Here is a 12,633-nt window from a genome sequence, read left to right on the forward strand (position 1 = left end):
ACCTAGAATGGCAAATCCTTTTGAGAAGTTTTCAGTTTACTTTATCCAGATCCATCACTATTGATGCCAACTTTAGTCTTACAAAATGTATTTCTTAAATAATAAAGACTTACCAGGGCACAATGGTACACATCTTTAATTCCAGAAACTCAGCTGGCTGAAGAAAGAGGTAGATCACAAGTTCGAGGCCAGTTTGAGCAACTTGGTGAGATCCTGCCTCAAAACAAAACAGAAATTTAAAAGCAAGGGCTGGGGATATCACTAAGAGAACTTCCCTGGGTTCAATCCCTAGTACCACTCAATACATACATATATTTGTACTTAACAGTCAGAATTATTCCTTGATCCATGGGCTACAGAATGAATGCTTTTTTAAACAGGCATGCAAACATTAATCTCATTGTACTTCTGCGTCAGAGCTCTGATATAACCAGGTGCATTGTCAATGAGCAGTAATATTTTTAAAAGAAACTTTTTTTTTTTTTCTGAGCAGTAGGTCTCAACAGTGGATTTAAAAATATTCGGTAAACCATGTTGTAAACAGATGTGCTATCATCCAGGCTTTGCTGTTCTACTTATAGAATACAGTCAAAGTAGATATAGTATAATTCCTAGGGTTCCTAGGATTCTCAGAATGGTGAGTACTGACTTTGACATAAATTCACCAGTTGCATAAGCCCTAACAAGTGTCAGCCTGCCTCTGAAGCCATGCATTGACTTCTCTGTAGCTATGAAAAACTCCTAGATGGCACTATAAGACTGTTTCATCTACATGTAAAATCTGTTTAATGTAGCCACCTTCATCTTCATCAATAATCTTAGATCTTCATACTGCAGCTGCCACCTTGGAATCTGCTTTGATTTTTATATTAGGATATCTTCTTTCCTTAAACCTCATGAGCCCACCTGTGCTAACTTCAACCTTTTCTTACTTCCCTTAGCTTTCATAGAATTGAAAAGAGTTAGGGTCTTGCTCTGGACTAGGCTTTTGCTGAAGGGAATATTTTGACTCATTTAATCTTCTATTCAGACCATTAAATCTTTTTCCGTATTCAGCATTAAGGCTATTTTCCTCCTTTATTCACCTATTCATGGGAGCAACTCTAATAATTTCCTTCAAGAACTTTTTCTTTGTGTTCTCATTCTGATAAGAGAAGCCAAAATACTTACAGTGGCCTAGAAGGTCTGTATGATCTAATTACCTGTTTCCTTTCTTTTTCCTTTCCCTCACCTTATTCCAACCCAGCTATACTAAGCTGCTTGTCATTTCTGAAACCAGCACATACTTAAATACTAGTTTTATTGTCCTGTTTTCTTCGCATAGTCAGTGCTTTCCCTAGATGGCCATAATAGAGATGTGACCAATTACCTTACTTCTCTCACACCCTTTAGCTTCTCAATTACCATCCTGTTTAAAATTTCTGCCACCACATTAACATCTTTCCTCTCCTCCGTTGTCCTTAAAATGCTTATTTCCCCTTTTTTTCTCAATATATGTCCCCTCCTTTACTTATTTATTTGTGAAGTTCATTGTTTAATATGCTCTTTCCTCTCTAGAACTCCAGCACTGCAAGGGTGGAATAATTTTCTATTTTGTTCCCCATAGGTGCTCAGTCTTTAATGTTTTATTATTTTATTGGCTATTTAATAAATCAGTTATTATAGCGATTAGTATTGCCTATCTTCTCAAAAATATTCCTTAAGTATTAAAAATTATACTTAACTAAATTTCCTGCTGCCTTCAGGGTTTTTTTGCCTATCATTAATTGAGATACATCATATTTAGAAGCTTTATATTCCTAACAGACTGGAGTGTAGTCAAAACTTTCACATTCTAACACTTGTAACAAAAGTTCAAAGTCTTCCTTAAACCAACCAAAACTCTTCAACAGTAAAGATTTAACTATAATGGGGTTTTGTTGTTGTTGCCTCTAATGATAAGTACTTGTAATACAAGTCTCAGGTATAGTTTAATAGAAATAGTATGACTTGGGAAAGAATGGGAATATCTTGGGTGTCAGGATTCCAACAAAGATTTTAATAACTAAATCACGATGAGTAGGGATAGAAGTTCATGTGGAAGTTCATGTACTCACTCAGAAGAACCAATGTGTACTTCCCTTCTGATTCCACATTCAATGATGTGGCTTCAATAGCTTTAGATTACCCATGGTGGAATTGTTCTTATCAAGAAGTCAACAAGTACTACAAGTTAGTGTTTCCCACCACTCCAGCCAGTTGGTACATCTTTGTTAGCATACCACTGTATTTCAGCAGATATCAATATGGGGCTCACATGCCTTCAGAATTATGAAAAGTTCAAACTCTGCCTCTTTTGAGTTTGACTTCTTTCACTGAAGACTTGTTTTCTTTGTAGAGTACGATAGTTGTCCCAGTATACCTCCCAAGTTTTATATACAATCTCATACTCTTGACACCATAGAGAAACTCACTTTCTCTGCTGCAGTTTGAAAAATACTGAACAACATCTTCACTCAGATGCCCACCTCTGCACAAGTCAATTTAGGGGTGAGGGTAGGGTGCTGTGAGGGGTTGAGGAGATCAATATAAATAAGGATGTAAGAATTTTCACATCTTAAAGTAACTATGTGAATAGGAATCAGTTTACAGGGAAAGAAACAGGACATTGTGAACCAGATGGTTCCACAATGTTTACTATACTTGGTAAAACAAAATGCAGCTAAACCAGAATCTTAGTTTTTATAATTCTTTAAATAAAACAGTATTTTTAACATAATTTTTTAAAATATGGTTTTTATTTAGGGTTTGAACTACAGTTCCGATTAGGCCCAACTTTGCAGGGTAAAGCAGTTACTGTGTATACAAATTACCCATTTCCTGGAGAAACATTTAATAGAGAAAAATTCCGTTCCTTGGATTGGGAAAATCTGACAGAAAGAGAAGATGATTCTGATAAATATTGTAAACTTAATCTGCAACAATCAGGATCATTTCAGTATTACTTCCTTCAAGGGTAAGTGAAGTTAGGTGTTGTGTATATGGGGAAAAAAGTTAATTCATTGTAAAACTTGAAGTTATGTAATTTATAAAAAGTTATCAACCATGGCAGTATAATTTTTACATTGCTTTTTGAGATACAAATAGAATATGACTCTTCAATTTCTATGAGATTATCTAGTCTTTTCCTACAACCTGATTATAGGATGATATTTATTTAAGTGTTCTGGCTATTTCTGATAAATTCTAGTACATTTGTTTTTCATTAAAACAACATTATTAGATATTATGTATATTGTATGTGGTATAATTATATAGTTATTGTGCAATGTAGTATTAACTGTGTAATAATGCAGAATGGGTAAAAAATTGCTTTCCATTAAGTTTTGTTGCAACTTTGTAAATTATTGTATGTGTTAGAAATAATATAATTTTAAATAGGATAGTTCCTTCCAGTTATTCAGATACTAGAAAAATCTCACTTTTTCCCTCTCATTAAATGGAAAATTTTAATTTTGCTTTTTTTCCTTAGAAATGAGAAAAGTGGTGGAGGTTACATAGTTGTGGACCCTGATTTACGTGTTGGCAGTGATGATCACGTTTTACCCTTGGACTGTGTTACCCTCCAGACATTCTTAGCCAAGTGTTTGGGACCTTTGGATGAATGGGAAGACAGACTGAGGGTTGCAAAAGAGTCAGGTGATGTCAGCTTGGTTTCTTTTCCTTTTCTTTTTTAAAATAAATGTAATTATCCTCTGAAATACAGATTTCAGAGGTTTTGCTCCTACTTCTAATTTCACCTCTTAATATATTTAGTAATTATATGAACCATATGAAAATTTTTAAAGTTGACCCTTTTTAATCCATAAAAATGTCAAGTTATGTTGTTCAACTTAAGGACATCTATGATAAAATGTGATCATTGTTATTTCTGAGATTTTTGCTTTGACATATAAAACCAGTAGCAAACTATTAAAATGTAGAGGAAATATATTATTATATAATTTTAATTAATAAATATTGACTTTTCACATGGAAGGCATGAGCTACCAACAATACTTACAATAAGATAAAACTTATTTTACTCTTACATAAAATAGGAGTAACATTAATTTTCTATTTTCAACTTAAATGTAGGGTGAAGACAGGAATGAAAAGTTCACTGGCATAACTATGTACTGTAAGTACTGTAAAACATTAAAATTAGGAGATGAGTATATACTGATATTTTTGTGTATAAATATATCTATTCAACAAATAGAAATTGAATCCCTAATAATAACTAAGCATTGTTTTGTGATTTTTTTCTAGTACACTATTTTATTACCCTGGTCCTGTAGATGAGGACACTGATATTCTGAAAGATATAAGTGGACTTGCTTAAAGTCTCTTTTGGTACAGCTAGAATTTGAGCCTAAGTCGTTGACTTCTTTTCCAAAAGCATGGTAGCCTTTTTATTTTACTTAAGAAAGTTTACATTGATATTTTTCTTAATTTTAGGTTGGTTTTGTTTGTTTTTTCTTACAGTGGTCTTTGTTGTCTTGCTTTTCAGGTTACAATATGATTCATTTCACCCCACTGCAGACACTCGGACTATCTAGGTCGTGCTACTCCCTGGCTGATCAGTTAGAATTAAATCCTGATTTCTCAAGACCTAATAAAAAGTATACATGGCATGATGTTGGACAGGCCGTGGAAAAACTGAAAAAAGAATGGAATATTCTTTGTATTACAGATGTTGTCTACAATCATACTGGTATGAACTTCATTAATTTTGATGAGAATATTAAATTCTGATTATTTCATTCCTCGATATTTTAAATAACAGTTTGTTTCAGTGATGGGAACTGAACTCAGGGCTTCAAAACTGTTAGGCAAGCATTTCAGAATCAAGCCACATCCTCATTCCTTATGTAATGTAAATTTTATAGACATACATGATGATAATGTCATTCAGCTTCAAATATCACTGTATATAGTATCACTTTTTTTGTTCTAAAAGAACAGTGCTAGTTGAGGATATAGTCAATATATAATTTGTATGTGATGTTTATAAAAAGAGTCATGATAGAAAGGACCTAATAATCATATCTCAACATAGAGTATTAATACTTTCCAGATTAACAAACATATTCTGTATAGCAAAATATCTGGTACTATAGCATGTATGAAAAGAACTACATGATTTCTACTTAATTATCAGTAAACTCTCAGAAGTTATATCCTTCACGTATTAAAAGAGCTTTAGATCATCTCCAGCACCAAAAAAGATGATTTTTGTTCCCAAGATACCTTAGCTATGTAGAGTTCTATAAAATGTACCAAATTTTCTCAACTGATGATCTTCAAGGAGATAGTTATTCCTCTTACCTGTCATAGCAACTGAGTCTGGACTGATGATGCCTCTGGGCATGTATTCAGTTTAACCCATTATACCTTACAAAATATTCTGTGGGCCACAATGTTGAAGAGTGTGGAGACCACTAATTTGCATATATATAGAACAGGAATTCTGGGTGGTTCAAAAATTCAAGAAATTTCATGAGGTATTTTCCAAGTAAACATAGGAATTATGAAGATACTTAAAAAATTTATTGATCTATTTCATCAATATAGATGATAATCTCCAACAATAGCAGCAAAATTAGGTTGAAAAAATAGATATATTCTAACATTGGGTGTTTCTTTGTGTTCCTGGAAACCAGGTTTCAAAATCTACAGTGAAGCCATTGTAATCTAAACAACTAAGTATTCATTACTTATAAAATTGACAGTATTGGTAATTACTTAGGCATCTATAATAGTATTTATGTCAAATTCATCAAATCATGTGATGGCATTGTATTAGTTACAAATGGTAAAAGTTAGACTATGGCTTAGGTAGCTGTAACACAGAGACAGAAAAAGTGACTTAACATTGAGATTGTATGTAGATTTTACAAAAGATTAGGTAGGCATTTCAGGACTAGAGTACTAGCTCAATGTGCAGGGAAAGGAGGCTGTTTCTCTTGTAGCTCTGCTGTCTCCATTGCTTTGCTTACAGCTCTTAATCAAACATGGCTGCTCCAATTTCTATGTCATATCCCACCCAGAGAAGATGGTAAAGGGAAGCTATGCCTTCTAAGTGCATGGTCTAGTATATGTGTTACTATTGATCATATTGCGAGACAATTACTGTTCTTACATTAGATAAATGCTCTCCATATGCTAAATGTTCACAGGATAATTTTCAGAGACTTTAGATGATTGTATTTTATAATTCTCACCAATTGTTTTGCTGGGGATAGTACTTGCTGAGTTCTATACTACTACACTCCAGAAGTCTATAGAGTGGATTTCTCTTTCATGTAAAATTAGAAAAATACTTACACTACCTAATGTTTAGAATTCTTTCACTTACCACTTGATTTTGTATCAAAATATTGAGAAAATAAATAGAGTTTTAAGATTTTACCCTTCAAAACAATTGGGTAGAGTCAGACATGAAGATGGCCAGCCTCTTAGGAATCTGAGGCAGAAAGATTGTTTGAGCCTACTAATTCAAGACCAGTTAGGGCAACATATCAAAAGAAAAAATATCAGGATATCCTTGTCATTTATCCTTAACATACATATCTGTGTGTGTGTGTGTGTGTGTGTGTGTGTGCGCGCGCGCGCGCGCGCGCGCGCCCACACACACGTGCACAGTCCTCAGAATCAAACCCAGGGCCTTGCTCATGAGACTACCACTAGGTTACATCACCAGTAAGTGAAAATCCTAATGGGATACAAATATGACTACATTTTGTCTTTTTTAACTTGAATTTCAGTGAATGTGATGATAAATCTAGGGGGCAGTATCTTGGTGCCAATTTGTAGAACTATCAATTTAACTTTTTTTTTTTTTTGGCAGTACTTGGGCCTTGTGCATTCTAAGTAAGTTATTCTGCCACTGAGCTATATCCCCAGCCCTTTTTATTTTATTTTGAGACAGGGTCTCACTAAGTTGCCCATGCTGGCTTATAACCTCTTGATTCTCCTGTCTCAGCCTCTTACATAGCTAAGATTACAGATGTGCACACCAAGCTGGGCTTTAATTTCACTTTTATTATATGATTTCTGCTCCTTATATATCCTGACTTCACCTAAGTGTTTATTTATTGTGGGTATAAATAAATAATAACTAAATTGCTTACTAAATAAATGACAGAAACTAAAAATGATACTGATTCTAAAATTCTGTAAGAGTGCTCACTGAGTAAATAAGACACAAACATGGTCATCTCATCAGCACAGCAAAGTGGTCACAATCGCAGATTCTGAAGAGAGACATTAATTCCTCTGGCCAAATTACTCAACCCTTGAGCCTTAGTTCCTCCTCTATGAGAGGAACATAACAGTATGTTCTGTATTGTGTGAGAGGAAATGAGAATAACAAAGTGTATTTAACTGCATAGAACAATTCTGGGTGTGCAGTAGGTATTACTTTCCATTTTTCTAACCACTTGTATTCCTCAGTATGAATTCAGGGGGCATTAGTCCATTGTAAACATAAAACAAATTGGGTCTAACTTTTGTCTATTTAAAAAATTAAATTAGCAATTTCTCAATCTCATAAAAACAACATATTTTACCCTTTAGGATTAGCTATGCAAAGATGTTACTTGTGAAAGAACTAATTTTTCTTTCTTTGTGTTTTCCTAAGCAATATTTAAGTTAAAAAACAAGTGTATAAGAAGATACCAAAACCAAAGTTTTTTTTTCATAAAACAGAATCAGTATAAAATATCGATATCTAAATATAGAAGGAAGTGGGTGGTAGATGTTGATATTTCATCTTTAAACTTAACATAAATACCATTTTCAATTTAATTACAAGATATGAGTTTTCTTTTGTTCAAATTTATTTGTTTTTATTTTTTTTAAGCTGCTAATAGTAAATGGATCCAGGAACATCCAGAATCTGCATATAATCTTGTGAATTCTCCACACTTAAAACCTGCCTGGGTCTTAGAGCACTCTGGCATTTTTCCTGTGATGTTGCAGAAGTGAAATACAAAGAAAAAGGAATACCTGCTTTGATTGAAAATGATCAACACATGAATGTAAGTGTTTATACAGTAATACCACACTAAATCAAAATAACAAAATCTTAAGTACAAATTAAATATATAGCTGAAAATTATTTATAATCAGTATTTAATATGTTAAACAATATTTGGTGAAATATTTAAAAATATGTTTTAACTGTTAAAATTTTTCAGTGTATTCGAAAAATAATTTGGGAGGATATTTTTCCAAAGATCCAACTGTGGGAATTTTTCCAAGTAGATGTTCACAAAGCAGTTGAACAATTTAGAAGACTTCTAACACAAGGTAAATAGATGCAGTAGATTGTTCCTATCAATTTTAAGAAATTTAATATTACTTTTAAAAGGATAACTCCTTTTTTTTCTTGGTTAATATTCATTAAATCTGTTGTTTTGATACAATAGTTTTGTTGTTTTTGGTATTTGAAAACTGATTCTGGAAGCTGAAACATCTAAAGGGCATGCTCTAATAATAAACCCAATTTTTATTTTATTGTTGGCAGAATGCTCAGAATATAGTGAAACTCAGCATATATTTGTTAAAAGCATGAATGGGAATTAGGTAGAGCAGGTTACTTCAGCTGAGAAAGGCTTGAACAAGGCTTTGAAATCGAGAAATGTGAATCTTCTGCTGTCTAAGGTAAGAATCTTAACTATGCAAGAGGGACTTCCAACCAATGGTGTTCACCACAAACACCCTCCTTATAACTAGTGAGACTGAAGCTAGATATTAGCTAATAATAAAAGGTAAAGAAGTAAATATTCAGTTAAGGATGTAACTAATCTAGTTAATCAGTGTCCCCTTAACAAAATAAGAGGAAAAAACATACTCAAAGAGAACTTGAGGTTTTTAGGAGACAAATTAGAAAGGATTATGAAGAAAGTATCTGCAAGTAGTATGGGACAGCCCAGCTGGGAGGATGTTTGGGGACCCTGGAGGGGTTCTTTTAAAATAGGAAATTTTCTTCCTTGTCCAGAGACCAAAACTAGAATAGGACCCAAATATACTGCCTTTGAAGTAGAAATGAGTTTGCCTTTACATTTAAGAACTCAGTTAGATTCAGGCATCAACTTTTACAAGTATGTATCATAATACAGGAACTTTTAGTCCTGATTTTGCTTCATATTTCATTCACCAAAAATTTCTCTCTCCTTTAATATTTATAAGTAGTATCATTTATATGTAATATGTGTGCTCATTATAAAGGGAAAAAGCCCCAAATAGTTCAAAATATAATAAAATACAATGTGCAACTTCCCCTCCTACAAAACATACTTTGAGGGAACTACCAAGTAATAGTTTCTGTGTTTCCTTTCAGATTATTTTTGAAAGAAATTCAGATTTTACATGTGGTTTTACATAATTCTCTCTGTAAATTTTATATATATATATATATATATATACTCGTTTTATATTTGTATATATGTTATATACATTAAACTAAAGCATGGACTATTTAATTTGTCCATTAGTTGACAATATGAATTTATTATAGTTATTTCTCTTAACTCCCAAGTAGCAATACACTGTTTTAACATACTTTAACTGGTTGGGATTGTGACTCAGTGGTAGAGTGCTTGCCTAGCACGTGTGAGGCACTGGGTTCCATTCTCAGCACCACATAAAAAATAGATAGATAAATAAACAAACAAACAGACAAACAAATGTTTAAAAATAAAAAGAGTACTTTAACTAGCTTTTTTTCCCCAATTTTTTTGTAATTCTTTCATTCAATGCATTTTTTTTTTTAAAAGAGAGAGTGAGAGTGAGTGAGAGAGAGAGAGAGAGATAGAATTTTTAATATTTATTTTTTAGTTTTCGGCGGACACAACATCTTCGTTTGTATGTGGTGTTGAGGATCGAACCCGGGCCGCACGCATGCCGGGCGAGCGCGCTACCGCTTGAGCCACATCCCCAGCCCCATTCAATGCATTTTTATTGATCCACCTACTGTGTGCTGGACACTCAGGCATGAGAATTCAGTGGCAAACATAGCAAGAACCTTGCCCTAGTGGAACTTATATTCTTATAAGCCGTACTATCTGAAATATACCCTGTATATGTATGTTTATTTGCTATATAAGTAGATCTACAGGATAAATTGTTATACGTAAAACAAGTAGGTCAAAGGATATGCAAATTTCAAATACAATAGATATCATCAAATTGCTTTTTTAAAATTATACCTACTCACATGTTTTGAAAAACTCTCACCAACATGTGATACCAATAATCTTTAAAATCTTTTTTCAATCAGGCAAATCATCTTGGTATGTATGGTTAAATATCTTCTTAGTTGATATTTCTTTTTATATTAATAAAGTATCTTTTCACATGTTAATTAGCCACTTACATTTCTTGCACTAATTGTGTGTTAGTATTTCTTCCCATTTTTTATTGGACTGTTTGTCCTTTTCAAATTGATTCATTATTATTGATGATTACTTATTATATAGGTGTTAAATATATTCTCTTAGTATGCTGTTGATCTTTTAAATATTGCTTATGGTGCTGTTTATTTTCAATGTAGTCAGTCTTTTCTATTATGGCTTTTCACATCGTGTTTAGAAAAGGCTTTTCATAAACATACTGTTTTTTCTAATAATATTATTCATATTTTCCAATAAAATATTTTATGAAGCTACAATTTATGTGTATCACATGAAAAAGGTATTTAGCTTTATTTTTAAAATGTTGTTAAATTGATAATCCATAATTTTACACTGATTTGAAATACAACCATAATACTTCTTAGTGTATAGCCATATCCTAAATATACTTTAGGCTTTTATCTGTGTTTTCCATTTATCTGCCTTCAATTCTATCAATACTAAAAACTATTTATTGATACTACTGGTATAGATTTGTTTTTTTCTTTCTCAAGCATTTTTTAGCAGTTTTACTCTTCCAGATGAACCTTAGAAATTGGGTTTTAAGAATCTGTTTTACTTTATTGCTTATGTTTTTGTAAGCCATTTCAAGGTCTCTTTAGAATAAAACAAGGACAAATTAATTAATTAATGGAAAATTAAGCCTAGTATATAACAAAGGAAAAAGCCCACAAATGCTTTATTTATAAAGAAACAGGCCAAAGGAATTTATTGTGAGGAAGGGTTCTTCAAAGGAAAACAAGAAGCAGGAGGCTGTGGGGGAAGTTAGCCTAATTGGTGACTTACCACTTGCCCAGTAATTCTTCCTCCTGGAGGCAGCTGGCACCTCAAGACTAGTTGGGGCACTGGTATCTCTCTCCATCTCCCGGGAGTTGTGTTTGAACCTGGGGCTGTTTCACCCAATAAATTCCTCAGTATAACAGAATTCTCTCTGAGTCAGACATCCGCAAAAGCAATGGAGTGGTCTCAGATCAGTGAAATTGCACCAAGTGTTCTCCAAAGGGCCTACCTCCGTTTAGAGTTGGCTCAGATATGCCCACCGTTCATTCCCGCCTTCCATCACAAGTACTTCTTTCAGAGAAAGCAAAGAAAGTCAAGTTTTTAATAAGATTTACTTTAGAATTGGAAGCAATCTTTGAGGAAACACAACTCCTGAGGTTAGACTATTTGGTAGCACTTGAGAAGAAAATGCTACTACCAAAGTCCAGATGTCATAAAGTTTAATAAGTAGGGCTGAAGGAGTTGAGTATTTCCTGGCACTCATAAAGCCTTGAATTTGATTCCCAGCAGTGTTAAAAAAAGAAGAAGCAATAGTAGTAGTGGACATTGACTGAGAGCAAAAAAGTGGGGCTTGAATTGAACTGATAACAATCCCTATGTTTGTTTGTTTTTTGTTTCATAATGATATTTTTGTCTCTGTATGTTACCTCCACCCACTGTGTGTATGTGTATGATATGTGGTATGGAGATGATAAGCAGGAGGATGGAGGAGTAGGAAGATGGTTATGAAATTAATATTTGTTTTATTTTCTATGAAATAATTGTATATTTAAAATTTGAAATCAGGGGCTGGGGTTGCGGCTCAGCGGTAGAGCATTCACCTAGCACATGCGAGGCCCTGGGTTTGATCCTCAGCACCACATAAAAATAGATAAAATAAAGGTATTGTGTACAACTAAAAACTAAATATTTAAAAAAATTTAAAATCAGTGACAGTTATAATCTCCCTGTGAATATTTGCATTTAAGCACTCATCTTTTCTTCTTTCAGGAAATAGGAGAGTATCCAAGTCTGATCCGAAGCAGCATCTGAAGATTATTCAGGATCCTGAATACAGAAGGCTTGGCTGCACTGTGGATATGAACATTGCACTAGCGACTTTTATACCACATGAGTATGTTATTTGTTTTCTTTGTGAAATAAATACTGCTACTACTTATAAACCATTATGGCTAGTATAATTTTCAAAGAGCTTATTGAAATCCTTCATATGAAATGAAATAGGCACCCTAATTCTACTTCAGCACATGACATATTCATGTTTTTTATTTGTGCCAGGTCATATTCCTGTGCATGTATGTAACAGTCTTTACTGTTGGAAAAGTTTTTCAGTCATAATAAGATTCTGATGATTAAGATTTCTATGACCCTTGTTAGAAAAATTTTATTTGTAAGTTTTGTAAAACACGTTAAA

At 33.2% G+C, this 12,633-nt stretch overlaps 1 pseudogene across 1 annotated transcript in view; it reads left to right on the forward strand.

Moving 5' to 3' along the window:
* LOC143405123 (glycogen debranching enzyme-like) overlaps positions 1-12,633 on the forward strand; it is a 66,331-nt pseudogene that overhangs the window by 8,399 nt on the left and 45,299 nt on the right. Inside the window, exons 2-7 of the transcript XR_013091975.1 lie at positions 2,785-2,995; positions 3,512-3,678; positions 4,532-4,735; positions 7,886-8,063; positions 8,223-8,334; positions 12,210-12,333. The product of XR_013091975.1 is annotated as a glycogen debranching enzyme-like (transcript). The remainder of the gene's footprint in view (positions 1-2,784; positions 2,996-3,511; positions 3,679-4,531; positions 4,736-7,885; positions 8,064-8,222; positions 8,335-12,209; positions 12,334-12,633) is intronic.

The sequence above is a fragment of the Callospermophilus lateralis genome, chromosome 7 (assembly GCF_048772815.1).
Source record: "Callospermophilus lateralis isolate mCalLat2 chromosome 7, mCalLat2.hap1, whole genome shotgun sequence".
Lineage (NCBI taxonomy): Eukaryota > Metazoa > Chordata > Mammalia > Rodentia > Sciuridae > Callospermophilus > Callospermophilus lateralis.